The following is a 14,315-nucleotide window of genomic DNA, read 5'->3' on the forward strand; positions in this document are numbered from 1 at the left end:
AAGGTGCATGTATGAGGTTATAACAAGTGCTTACAATCTGTTAGTAGTCACCCGGCACCAAGCTCATGGTCTACAGAGCAGCAGTGATACCCGCCCTCCTGTATGCCTCACAGACATGGACCATGTACAGCAGGCAACACAAAGCACTGGAGAGGTACCACCAATGCTGCCTTCGCAAGATCCTGCAAATCCATTGGCAGGATAGGCGCACCAACGTCAGTGTTCTCGCTCAGGCCAACATCCCCAGCATCGAAGCTTTGACCACGCTCGATCAGCTCCGATGGACGGGTCACATCGTCCGCATGCCCGATACGAGACTCCCAAAACAAGCGCTCTACTCGGAGCTCCGACACGGCAAGAGAGCCCCAGGTGGGCAGAGGAAATGCTTCAAGGACACCCTCAAAGCCTCCTTGAAAAAGTGCAACATCCCCACCGACACCTGGGAATCCCTGGCCCAAGACCGCACAAAGTGGAGGAGAAGCATCCGGGAAGATGCGAGTCTCTTCGCTGGGAGCAAGTGGAAGCCAAGCGCAGGCAGTGCAAGGAGCGCACGTCAACCCAAGCACCCCACCCACCCACCCCTTCAAACACCGTCTGCCCCACCTGTGACAGAGACTGTAGGTCCCGCATTGGACTCATCAGTCACCTGAGAACTCATTTTTAATGTAGAAGCAAGTCATCCTCGGTTCCGAGGGACTGCCTAAGAAGAAGTTATCAGGTACATTTTCGGTTAATAAAAAGATGATTTTTCAAAATACAAATCCAATACAGATTTAACATGTAGTGAAATAGTCTTTCAGGAGGACTTTGCAGGGTTAATTGGGCTGGGTGTGCCTTTGTCATGTCCGAAGCTGGTACCTAGATTGATGCCAGGTTACCCATCCAGTTTTATTCTTATTAATGCGCCGTATTTTCCGATCGGAGGCTTCCCACGTGCAGAATCCTCCGAACTGGAAAAATTCTACGCCCTTACTTGAGGGCTCCCGGGACGCACACACTTCCGCTCCTGGGCCTCTCGAACTCCAAGTGTGCAGGGCCTACATATCCCAGAGGCCCATGCAGTTCGCAAGCATCCCTGGGATCACGTGGGCCATGGGGAGCCAATCAAAGAAGGGAATCTCTCTTCATACACTTGACAGGAAGACCTGTCAAATATATGAATGGAGATCACCCCAAAAAACACTTTAAAACATTAAATAAAATTTAAAAATCACAGTTTTAAAATTAGTTGAAATTACAATAAATTAAATATTTTAAACAAAAATTTAATTTTTTGAAAAAAGTAATTAAAGTTTTTTACAGGGCTAAAAATAAACACCTTTTTTAAAAGTATTTTTAAATGATACATCAGTGAATTTTTTTTTTAGCTTTTTTTTAAACTCTTATCCTGGTAAAAGCAGGATAAGAGTTGAAGGGTTTTTGTAAGGGTTTTCTGCGGGCGGAGGGTTTCCAAAAAGCGGAACTATCCGCCCGCAGAGGCTCTTCTCCAGGGCAGGCAGAGGATCTGTCAAGAACATTCTTGACAGATCAGAAATGCCGGTTTCCAGCGCATGCCTGAAACCGGCATTTCCGATGTCCCTACGGGTGTGTACACAGCACATACACACCCATAGGGATCGAATATCTGGGCCATTGTTTTTTGTAGCGGTTTAGTACAACTGGGTGGCTTGCTGGGTCATTTCCGAGGGCAGTTAAGAGTCAACCACATTGCTGTGGGTCTGGAATCACATATAGGCCAGACTGCGAAAGGACGGCACGTTTCATTTCCTAAAGGACATTAGTGAACCAGTTGGATTTTTACAACAATCCGGTAGTTTCATGGTCACCATTACTGATACTAGCTTTTTATTCCAGATTTATTTAATTAACTAAATTTAAATTCCCCAGCTGCTGTGGTGGGATTTGAACTCACGTCTAGCTAGATCATTAGTCCAGGCCTAACTGGATTACTAGTTCAGTAGCATAACCACAATGCTAACATACCCTCAACTGGGTGTCTGAAATGAGGAAGGCACAAGGGTAGGGTTGTGGTGAGCGGAGGGTGGGAAAGCAAGGACTGTATGCTTACACCATGCGCAGTTTGTACATCAGAAGAGATTGTGGGATGAAGGGGAAGTGGGATGTGAGAAGGAGGATAACATATGAGAATAGCAGCATCTTGTATTCTTGCAGCCCCACCGCTGGCTAAAGGCTCAGCCATGCCCCTGCCAAGAATGGCCAGCACCGTCTCCTCAAGCGGATGAGGTGGAGCTAGGAATGTGAGGTGTGCCTTCTGTTTGGTAGGAATTGTTTATAGGTGAGTGATGGGGGTGGCGGGGTTTGTACATTGAGCAGTGTGTGAGGCTAATAGTGCAGTTGATAGGAGACGGCTTTTGAAGATACACTCACTGACTTTGACCACTGGTCTGAGGTCATGAAACTTCTTTGGGCACTGGAGCCAGGTCCTGGGGGCAACACTGCTGGCAGTGATGGCCTCGGTGATATGGTCCCACATTCTTCTTTCTGGAGGGCCTCCTGGCTCCCTGTGGGTAGAGGACCTCTCTTGCAGTGTTGACCCCCTGCACAAAGCTGGAGTGCTGTGTGCAAGACCCTGGGTGCCCCTTCCCTGGCTTGTTGAGTCATTTATGTTAGTGCTGAAGCACTTTCACCATTTTTTACATGTAGGAGGAAGTTCAGCTTTTAGAGCTGAAGACTGCCATTTTGGAATTATTCTTAATTTTTTTTCAGGAAGCAGTTGAGCTGTAAGAGCTAAAGACTTTTTATTTTTTTCATTTTAGAAGGCAGTTCCCCTTTAAGGGCTCAAGACTGCTTTCTAAAATGACAGGCTAGCGTTACGGCAACACTGCCTCACTCCAGGGACTCTACAGCCATGCATCGGCTGTTTTCCCACATTATCAGATTTCTAGGCCATAATCTTTTTATCAAAAGTACAATTGGCAATGAAGTGATGTTAATATTGTGTGAAGATTAGTTGATAAAACATTGGTTACTGTGCACACGATAATGTAATGATTTTGTTGACTGGAGTTGAGAAAGAAACTGTCATTAACTTTTTACATAATAGGGTCATTGCTGGTTTTAAAGTGTAAGGATTTCAGGGTACTCAGCCAATTAACCCTTCTATCCTAGTTTTGCAATGGATTCGGACCAGACACCAATAGGTTACAATTAGTCTTTTATTTGTCACACAGCAGAGATCAACACGACAACAATATCTCAAGCAGTAGTTTACAGTATCAAACAGATTTATATTGCCGCTCGGTCACTGGACAGAGTTAGCGTGGGTCGCCTCCCTCTCCTCTCCTAGCCAGGAAGGTGTTAGGCTAAAGCCAGCATGTGTCCACCTTGCGCAGGCTGCGGTCGATTCAGGTTGTTCTTCTCCCTCTGTACATTTCAGGTCAAACAGTCTCCTTTTATCCTTCAAAGTTCTGATCATTTGACTAACAAAGTCCAATCGTGTCTGTCCACAGTAGGTTTGTTTAAACAAGCAATTAACACTTCTGCTATTTTGTCTGGCATTTCCAATGTCTGTTTCTGTTCCTTCTCGACCCGCGTATGACATAAACTTCACAAGACATGGGGGAAAAATTCAGTATTGACCATTTTGGGGCGCTAACATATTCTGGGCACAAACAATGAAGTGATGTTAATATTGAGTGAAGATTAGTTGATAAAACATTGGTTACTGTGCACACGATAATGTAATGATTTTGTTGACTGGAGTTGAGAAAGAAACTGTGTCATTGACTTTTTACATAATAGGGTCATTGCTGGTTTTAAAGTGTAAGGATTTCAGGGTACTCAGTTAATCAGCACCGGCAACCGCAAAATTGAGTTTTAGCGCCCCAAGAGGAAGTGGAGCGCTAAATCAAGCGCTCTACTTCCTTCTTAGGGCACTAACGTCAGAGAGTGGGGCGGAGACTTCAGCAGCGCTGCACAATTAAAGGGACGGGCCATCGCTGCAGGCGCTGCAATTTAAAAAATACCTACCTGGACCACCAAGACAGCCGCGATCCCGCGCGAACAGCCCGGCACTCAAGCAGAACAGGAAAGGTAAGTTTTTTTCCACTTACCTCGGCCACCTCGCCTTTAATCATCGCCCCTGAAGTGGCCGCCCGCCTGATGCACGCCTCCTGCAGCTGTCGGTGTTTTCTACCGGCACTGCTACAGGGAGCGGAAGTCAATTTTGGGTCTGGTGCGCTGCCGGGGCGATGCGCACAGCAATGATGTCACGATCTCCAGGCGAAGGAGATTGGGGCGCATCGTCATAGCGCCGCCGCAAAACTCCCGCCGAATATGGCGGGAGTCCATCTCAGCACCGTGCCAGGTCGCAAAGCCATTTGCGCCCCCTTAACGCCCCCTGGGGGCGCTAACAGGAGATGCAAAGCATCTAATTTCACCCCCATAGGCTTTAACCAATAACCGAAAATAGCTGTGGTTTGCTTTTGCAAAACTTGTTCATTTCGCACACAGTTTAGCTTTGCAAAAACTGTATGTAGAAGCGTTAGATCCAATGCTTCTAACTCTGCACAAACCTAACTTAATCTTATGCCTAATTCTACAGAAACATAGCTTGTTGAGATTAGGCCAATTAGTAGCTTATCTCTAGTCTTTCAAATAATCAGGATCGACTGCAAACCAATATGGTGAGTATATTGGGCCGTATTTTCTGATCGGAGGCTTCCCGCATGCGGAGGCCTCCGATCTGGAAAAAATCTACGCACTTACCTGAGGGTCCCGAGGTCCGGACACTTCCGCTCCTGGACCTCTCCAACTCAAAGTGTGAAGGCCCACATATCCCAGAGGCACATGCGGTTCGCAAGCGCCCCTGGGATCATGTGGGCCCTGGGGAGGCAATCAAAGAAGGGAATCTCCCTTCATACACTTGACAGATAGGCATGTCAAATATATGAATGGAGATCACCCCAAAAACACTTTAAAACATTAAATAAAAATTTTAAAACATCACATTTTTAAAATTAGTTGAAATTACAATAAATTAAATATTTTAAACAAAATTTTAATTTTTTTAAAAGAATAATTAAAGTTTTTTACAGGGCTAAAAGTAAACTTACCTTTTTAAAAGTATTTTTAAATGATAAATGAGTGAAATTTAAAAAAAAACTTTTTTCAAACCTTATGCTGGTAAAAGCAGACCTTATCCCTGCTTTTACCAGGCGTAAGATTTCTACGGGTTTTCTGCGGGCGGAGGTTCTCCCGAAAGCGGAACTATCCGCCCGCAGAGGCCCTTCTCCGGGGCAGGCGTCCGATCTGTCAAGAGCATTCTTAACAGATTGGAAATGCCGGTTTTCAGCACATGCACTTGGCATGCCTGAAACCAGCATTTCTGATGTCCCTACGGGTGTGTACACAGCGCATACTCACCCATAGAGATCAGAATATCCGGCCCATTGTGTTTAATCAGAGTTTAAGACAGAATATAACATGCTAGTCATGCAGCAAAAACATACGACCGTGACAAGCATCTGGTACCGGTCCCGATCGGACAGATGGCTGGCGTGCATGAACAGTTCTCTGGCTTCCAGCCTATCTCTCTCTCTCTCTCTCTCTCTCTCTCTCTCTCTCTCTCTAGAACCTCTGATGGTGAGCATGGGATCACTCTCAAAAGTCCAGCCCAACCTCTGTTCGGCTCTCCCCTCCACCGTCTGTGCGGGTAAGCACTCAGGGTGTCACTTTTATTCTCCTTTTAGTGGTGGGCCTGAGGCCAAGTTATTGACAAGACCATTTAACCTATAGAGGTTCCTCTAGAACCACATCACCCAATGACACCCCAAGTCCTTTGTCTTGGTTCTTGGATGAAAGCCCTCCCCAAAAGGGGGTCTCATTACCTCATCCAATTTGTCTTATTGTTTAATCTTTCTGAAGGTTCTTCCTTTGGAATTTTTGTCTTATCTCTCTTGTCTCTATCCTCCTTGACCCAGCAAGTACAAGGCCCGACCCTGTCCCTCTTTAATCAGGAGGCCCAAGCCAGAGCTGTCACACTTTAGCCAGTCGCTATCTCACTTTCATCTAGCAAATGGCCCATTCTAAGATGGATACCTTAGCCTCCTCAAATTCCTTTCATTCTATGTCTTTTCCTAATTAACTTTTAATTATCTTTGTAAGCAGTTCTGTTAAACAAACTCCAAATTCTATCTGTAGAGATTATAGTATGGTTATTAGTAATAATAGAAGAAACATAGGTTGGGCCTTCACTGGCCAAATTAAAGATACATTAACAAAGTCAAAACCCTTACTTACAAACAACAGACAACTAGCCTGTCAGGGCCATCCTAATGGGCCCCTGTGTGGAATGTTTATGCCTCACCTAATCTAACTAATTAAAAAGACTGTCTCAAATTTGAATGCAATTTTCCAGGAAATGAAACTCATGCAATCCCCTTACTTGTCTCAGCCGAAACATACAATCATTTAAACACAGTATTATTTGTGTAGCCATATACATTTTTAGGCACCCCTAGTTTCTAACAAGCTGCACTTTGCACGCTCTTAACCACATCTATAAAAAAGAAAAACCTTTCGAAACTTTGCACAAACTAGTAACCAACAGTCATGTCTCCTTAGCAATAAGAGTGATTTAACAAGAAAAAGGAATAATCATAAAAATCAATACATTTTATAATCTCACAAAAGCAAAGTTTGCAAATATCAATACATTTCATAATCTCACAAAAGGTATAATCATTTAATATCATAGAATCATAGAAAGTTGCAGCACAGAAGGAGGCCATTCAGCCCATCGTGTCTGTGCGGGTCGAAAAAGAGCTATCCAGCCTAATCCCACTTTCCAGCTCTTGGTCCGTAGTCCTGTAGGTCACGACATGTCAAGTGCATATCCAAGTGCATATTCTTCCCTCTAGAACTGGTCTAGTCATGCCAGGGGGCTTGGATTACAAAGCCAGGGCTCAGTATATCTGAGGCAATACCCACTCACTAGGCCTGCTATTTCTACACAATTATATGATACAAAAGGGTTTACAAACAATGGGGAAGATGTATCCCTATCGGTTCCAATCATTTGAATGGGAGCTAGCACTACATACTAGTCTAGGAGGTGATCTGAAGCCAACCGCCCCACGGTAACGGAGTACTCATTGGATACTGCTGCACAGTTAGTTTTTCAGGGTCATGCAGCCTGCCAATTGAAGTGGTCATCATTCCTTTCTCATCGTTTCTATAGCAAGACATGGAATCGCTGTGCTCTGTTACTTAGCCCTGGTAGGCACTCTCTTCCCATAAGCAGTGACAGCTGGGAATTGGGACTAAGTTATGAGATGTTGTGCTTCTGGGCCAAGTCTTGAAAATATACCAAAGTGGTGCCCTGGAATGAGAGGTCAGACAATGAGTGTTTTTGCTGTTTAAAAGTAAACACAAGGCCATATTTCTCAGATGAGTACTCAAGGATGGGCCATAGTCGGGCCTTATCCTGGAGTATTCCATGGATTGATACACAAAGGGTAGCTTCTTTTTTTGGCTGCTTGTTCCATTCACTTACACTGCATGTTGTATTTCTTCGGAAAGTGGCTGATATCAACATTCTGAAGCACAGTTCCATTAATCATCGTGAATTTATCAATCCCAAGCTAAAACTGAAATGCTGGAAAATAGAGAATATAGTTAAGATCTTGTTATTTATGTTCAGATCAGAGAACTGCAGAGAACATAAGAACATAAGGAATAGGATCAGGAGTAGGCCATTTGGCCCTTTGAACCTGCTCTGCCATTCAATAAGATCATGGCTGATCTTCTACCTCATCTTCACTTTCCTGCACTATCCCCATATCCCTTGATTCCCTTAATATTCAAAAGTCTATCGATCTCTGTCTTGAATATACTCAATGACTGAGCCTCCACAGCCCTCTGGGATAGGGAATTCCAAAGATTCACAACCCTCTGAGTGAAGAAATTTCTCCTCATCTCAGTCCTAAATGGCTGACCCCTTATTCTGAGACTGTGACCACTGGTTCTGGACTCCCCAGCCAGGGGAAACATCCTCCCTGCATCTACCCTGCCAAGCCCTGTAAGAATTTTGTATGTTTCAATGAGATCACCTCTCATTCTGTTAAACTCTAGAGAATATAGGCCTAGTCTACTCAATCTCTCCTCATAGGACAATCCCCCCCATCCCAGGAACCAGTCTGGTGAACCTTCGTTGCACTCCCTCTATGGCAAGTATATCCTTCCTTAGGTAAGGAGAACCAAGGAAAACAATAAGATAGCATTCCTGATGCTTGTGTTGAACTTGACCACAACAGTTTGTCACAAGAACAACTTGCATTTATATAGCACCTTTAGCATACTACCAATATCCCAAGGTGCTTCACAGGGGCGTTATCAGACAAAATTTGACACTGAGCACATAAGGAAATATTAGGAAAGGTGACCAAAAGCTTGGTCAAAGAGGTAGGTTTTAAGGAGTGACTTAAAGTAGGAGGGAAAGGTGGTGAGATTTAGGAAGGGAATTCCAGAGCTTAGGGTCTAAACAGCTGAAGTACGGCCACCAGTGGTGGGGCGATGGAAATCAGGGATGTGCAAAAGGCCAGAATTGGAGGAGCGCACGCAGAGATCTCGGGGGAGTTCAAGGACCGGAGGAGGTTTCAGAAATAGGGAGGAGTGAGACCATAGAGGGATTTGACCACAAGGGTGTTGCTGGACCAGGAGCCAATGTCGGTCAGTGAGCACAGGGGTGATGGTTGAGTGGGACTTGGTGCAAAACACAGAGTTCACTATGTGAATGGCCACGAGTGCTAAAGTGACAAGTCATGGGGAGCTCATAGTCACACTGGTGGACGGAACGAGAAGTTCATCAAGGTGGTCCCATAAACTTCAATTGATCTCCCCAATGCAGAAGAGGTTGCATTATGATTAGTGAATACTGTTTAGCAGATTATACGAAGTATGCATAAATTGCTGTCTCACAAGGAAGGAGTGTTCGAGACCCTGGAGAACGGTTTGGAAAGAGGTGAATGGACAGATATCTACATCTGCTGCAGTTGCATGGGAAAGTGCTCGGGTAAGGGCAGCAGAAAGTTTAGCAATGGTAAAAGAGTGGACAAGTGTATTGTGGAAGGAAACAGTCCCTCTGGAAAGCAGAGAGGGGAAGGGAGGGGAAGATCTGCTTGGTGATGGGATCATGTTGGAGGTGATGGAAATGGTGGAAGATGAATGTGGAGGCTGGCGGAGTGGAAGGTGAGGATAAGGGGTGAGTAGAGAGTAATGGGTGGATGTGGTCAAGGGTCCTGTTGACCGCTGTGGAGGGGGGTTGGAGAAACTGAGAAAAAGGGAGGGAGTTTTTACAGAAAGGAGGGTAGAAAGAAGCATAATCCAAGTATCTCTGGGAGTCTGTTGGCTTGCATTAGATATCTGTGGAAAGCCATTGCCAGAGAGAGAGAAAAGGGAAGAGTCAAAGATGGGTAGAAATCAGAAGTATAGTTAGTGTACTTCTCAACATCAGAGTGAAAGCAAGAAGCAGCACTAACACAACCATCAATGTACTGAGTCAAGGAGGTGACCTGAGTCAGATTTGAACATTGTTCCACATATCCCATAAAGCAAAACAGGCATAGCTAGGACCTGTGCAGGATCCCATTGCAACAGCTTTTAATTGGAGGAAATGAGTGAAGTTAAAAGAGAGGTTGTACAAGACGAGAACAAGTTTAGCCAGGTGGAGGAGGCTGGGACTGTTCAAGAAAAAAGTGGAGGTCCTGGAAGCCATCTTCAATAGGGATGGTGGTGTCAGAGAACTGAGCATTGCAGGTAAAAAGATGATTAGGGCCTCTGGAGAATTTGAGCGCCTCAGAAGAGTCACAGATACGGGTGGGTGGAGACTAGGCAAGGAGGGAAATCATTTAGTCAAAATAAGAGGTAATTTATTCAGTGGGACAGGTACAATTGGTCTGCTGAAATAGTCCTGTCTGTTTATTTTGAAAGAAAGCCAGTCAATTCATGATAAGGTTCTTCTGACCTGGAGCCAGAGCATAGCCCTGCGATTAATCTCAGGAGTTTACAAGCAGCTATAATTACTATCACTTGCTTATTTAGACCAATTGGCCACAGAGAATACTGTATCAGTGGCCTTAAAGGACAAACAGGTTAGAAGCACAGCACAACCATACACCAGATCCAATGACTACCCATGAGCAATGCTACAAGAGATCCAGTAGCTATTATCAAATATTTGGGCTGAAGTACATTATGAACTGTTCTGACGTATTTTAGATTATATGATAGTTTGATCGTATAGATGAACATGTCACGATGTATTATTGAGAGAAGCAGCACAAGACATGCACAAAAATTGAATTCATTGTTCATGGAAACTTATTCCTCTTGTTTAAGCTATCTGAGAAGTATGGCACAGTATTCAGCATCAAGCTGGGATCCACAAATGTAGTGGTGCTGACCGGCTATGAGACAGTGAAGGATGCCCTTGTCAACCATCCAGATGAGTTTGGAGAAAGAGCACGCATCCCAATATTTGAGGGACTTACGGAGGGATATGGTAACTCTCATCTTTAACTTGATTATCGTAAGACCTACAGGTTGAAATCTGGCTGCATTCTGTCTCTATTCAGATAATTAATATAACAGTGTACTTTAGAGTCTGGCAAAGGTTCATTTTTCTAAAGCTTAATGTTTTAAAGGACTTTGGAAGACAGAAATAACCTTTTGAATAAGATTGGTAACAAATTCTCTGCAACTTCTACAAAATATGTTTGTATTTAATCACAGAATATCTGCAAAATATCTGAAAAATAGCCCATAAACTGTACTTGGTGATGTTAATGTAGCAATGCTTAACAAGTTCATATGGCACCCTCTTTTCCACCATTTTAACAGAGGTGTTAGAGTCATAGTCATAATCATAGAGTTATACAGCACAGAAAGAGGCCCTTCGGCCCATTGTGCCCGTAGCCCTGTAGCTTCCTCTGCTGTGGATTCAAAAGGGGCCAAATTCGGCTCCTTTGCGCCTGCCGTTAGCGCCTCGTGGGGGGGTTGGGGGGGCGCTAATGAGGATCAAAGGGGTTATCGCCCGGGGGTGGCAAAAAAAAGCGCCTCCCGTGAATTCGGCAGGGAGTTGCTGAGGCACTAGCTGATAGCGCCGCACCCCCGCCAGTAGTGCCCCCGGCCGCCACACCTCCGGTGATGACCCCTTAACGCCCCGCCACGTCCCCTTACAGCCCCGTGGCAGAAATTCAGCTATGCCCCTCGCGGCTGCCGCGGGCGGTGTCAGCACCAACCTCATGGGTCGCGAGCCGGGCCGACCTCCACTCACAGGGCAGTAGTTAAAGGGGAGGTGCGGCCGCAACTCGTGCCACCATTTTATTTTTTTTGGCCGACCTCCAGGTCAGCCCTCCATCATGTGCCATGGCATGATGCTGGCCCCCATCACGCAGCCCGGTACCGCGTCTCAGCACTGGGCTGCTGCCATGGCACCACGCTGTCCTGGTGGCCTAGTTGGGGCCATCGGAGGCCCTGCAGAATGTGCAGCCACCCTCCCCTTTAACTGAAGAGGCAGGGCATTGAAACGCAGCAGTGCTCCATGGGGGCGCTGCCGATCGCGCCCCCGTTGCGCTCTACTTCCTGGGTGGGGCAGTAAGGCGAATTTCGTGGCTGGGGCGGGACTTCTTCGCCGGGCACAGGATGTCCCGCCTCGCCAGCGTTACCGCCCCAAAACGGGGCGCTACCGAATTTCGCGCCCCAAGAAGTTTGCCCACAACTGACATGACTTACTGGTTTACAGTTTTCCAATTTATCCATCTCGCAATTCTTGAACACCTTGACTGCTCTCCAATTCCCCAGCACAATTTGTGTATCTAAGGAGGATAGAAAAATTGTAGTCAGAGTCTCTGCTATCTCCTCTCTACCTTCATTCAACAGGAATAAGCCCAGTGTCTTACTCACCTGTATCTGAACAGTACAATTGTGATTTGCTATAATGGATGAGATGGATATTTAGTTCACAGCACCTGAACAATGCATGGAAAAGATAAGATAACCGAGAGAACAAAGAATTGTGGTTGGGGACTCTCTCGGGATTCTCCAAGTCAGCTGCTTTAACTTCGGTGGGTGATCGGCAGAAGCTCCCATATCATGTCTATCCAGGGTTTCGGCCAATCTGCCGCTAAAATTACGTTGGCCAATTGGGGCAATTTACTATGCTAAGACCACTGTATAAATGCAAGTTGTTGTTGAGATCAAAGCCAAGTACCAATAAGAACAGACCATGTATCTCAAGAACGTTTGACGAAGTATAACCAAGTGACACACAGCATCGGCACTAAATTGTACATGATCCAACTGTCACACTGAACATTGCTGTGGCCAATATAATCTGCTCTATAGTTTTTGGCGACAAATTTGATTATGAGGATGAAGGGTTTGTCAATTTAGTAAAGAGAGTGAGCGAAAACATCAACTTGCTGGTTCCCCTATGGTTCAGGTAAATTTCTTTTTTCATTAGTAATACAAATACATTCCAGAAAAGAACATTTGCAACTAGCAGTAGCTGGAAGGGGTCAGAAGGAGGTTATTCTGTTAATTGTGTTTGTGCTGGTTCTATGCTGGAGCAGTCCAAAACATTTCCCACTGCCCTTCCCAAAGCCCTGCATCATCTTCTGGTTCAAACATTTAGCTACTTTTCCCATAAAAGATCTCGTGGTTTCAACCACTCCCTGTCCCAAAGTATTTTTGCTTCACCACGTCTCTGCGTAAAGCCATTTTTCCTGAACTCTTTCCTCACGCTCTTAGTTTCTTTTATTCATTCGTGGGATATAAACTTCGCTGGCAAGGCCAACATTTATTGTCCATCCCTAATCGCCCTTAACAGTTTTAAATTGGTGATCTCTCATTATTGGCTTCCCAGCCTTTGGAAATAATCTTTCCCACAATTTCTCATTGGAAGCCTTCCAATCAGGTTACTGCTCCTCTCGTAGCACTGAAACAGCCCTAACTAACGTCACCAACCTATAATCTGCTATAATTAGTTGCAACGTTTATAAAAGCACACAGTATTTACGAAAGATTTCGGACTGAGATGAGGAGAAATCTCTTCACTCAGAGGGTAGTGAATCTTTGGAATTCTGTACCCCAGAGGGCTGTGGATGCTCAGTCATTGAGTATATTCAAGACTGAGATCGATAGATTTTTGGGCACTAAGGGAATCAAGGGATATAGGGATAGGGCGGTTAGGTGGAGTTGAGGTAGAAGATCAGCCATATCATATTGAATGGTGGAGCAGGCATCCAGGGGCCGTATGGCCTACTCCTGCTCTTATTTGTTATGTTCTTATTCATAACATTTCAAAGATTTATTTATTGCCTTTTTCTAATAGTTGAGGTGTAATTATAATAGCAGGCTATTGGCTCGCTTTGATAGTAACATGAGTAGCACTACTTTATTTTTATTCTATAGATGTACAATGCATTTCCCTTCCTGGGATTTCTTCCTGGATCACACAAGAAAATGCTCTACAATAAAAGGATGACTACTGCATTCTTCAATAGCTACTTCAAGGAAAATCGCCAGAAACTGGATGAGAATGACCTGAGGAGTTTTATTGATGTATTCATGTTCAGACAACAGCAGGTATACACTCCCCTTGCCTTTTACGAAGTACAGTAGATTTTCTATAACTGGGTAGCTGTGTTTATCTATTTCAGAAAAAAAGCCAACTTAGTTCAATCCAGCACCGGCACAATGGGCTGAAAGGCCTCCTTTTATGCTGTAAATGTCTATAGTTCTATGGAAAGGATTTGAAAAGAGTTGCATTTACATAGCGCCTTTCATGACCTCAGGACACCCCGAAGTGCATTACAGCCAATGAAGTACTTTTAAATGTAGTCACTGTTGTATTGTAGGTTCAGCCAACATCACTAAAACAGATTATCTGGTCATTATCACATTACTGATTGGGAGAGCTTGCTGTGCTCAAATTGGGTGCCGCGTTTCCTACATTACAACAGTGACTGCACTTTTAAAAATATTTAAAGCGCTTTGGGACATCCTAAGGTCATGAAAGGTGCTATAGAAATGCAAGTTCTTTTTTATTTCTTTTAGTGATGTAGGTTGAGAGGGATAAGTATTGGCCAGGACCCTTTTCCTGCAATGAGGGAGACAAGTGGAGGTTGAGTGAGAATGAAGGAGTGAGTGTAGAGAATCCATAGCATAGATGCTTAGAAGGAGACAAAGATGGAGTGAGGTGGCAAGACCAAGGGCCCTCCCTGTGTGTTGTCAGTTGTTTTCATAGCATCAGAGTGATAGGGAGTGTGAGGGCTGCATAGTCAAATAGTTAG

At 44.8% G+C, this 14,315-nt stretch overlaps 1 long non-coding RNA gene across 1 annotated transcript; it reads right to left on the reverse strand.

The window, feature by feature from the left end:
* Nucleotides 1–3,158: 3,158 nt before the first annotated feature.
* On the reverse strand, nucleotides 3,159–14,267 carry LOC147110484 (uncharacterized). The gene is made up of 3 exons (XR_015079929.1): nucleotides 11,755–14,267; nucleotides 7,517–7,618; nucleotides 3,159–7,342 (listed from the first exon to the last, which is right to left on the reverse strand). It is a non-coding gene; the product is annotated as an uncharacterized LOC147110484 (long non-coding RNA).
* Between the last annotated feature and the right edge of the window lie 48 nt (nucleotides 14,268–14,315).

Source organism: Somniosus microcephalus, chromosome 11 (genome assembly GCF_052327205.1).
Source record: "Somniosus microcephalus isolate GS21.2 chromosome 11, FLI_Smic_1.0, whole genome shotgun sequence".
In the NCBI taxonomy this organism is placed as follows: domain Eukaryota; kingdom Metazoa; phylum Chordata; class Chondrichthyes; order Squaliformes; family Somniosidae; genus Somniosus; species Somniosus microcephalus.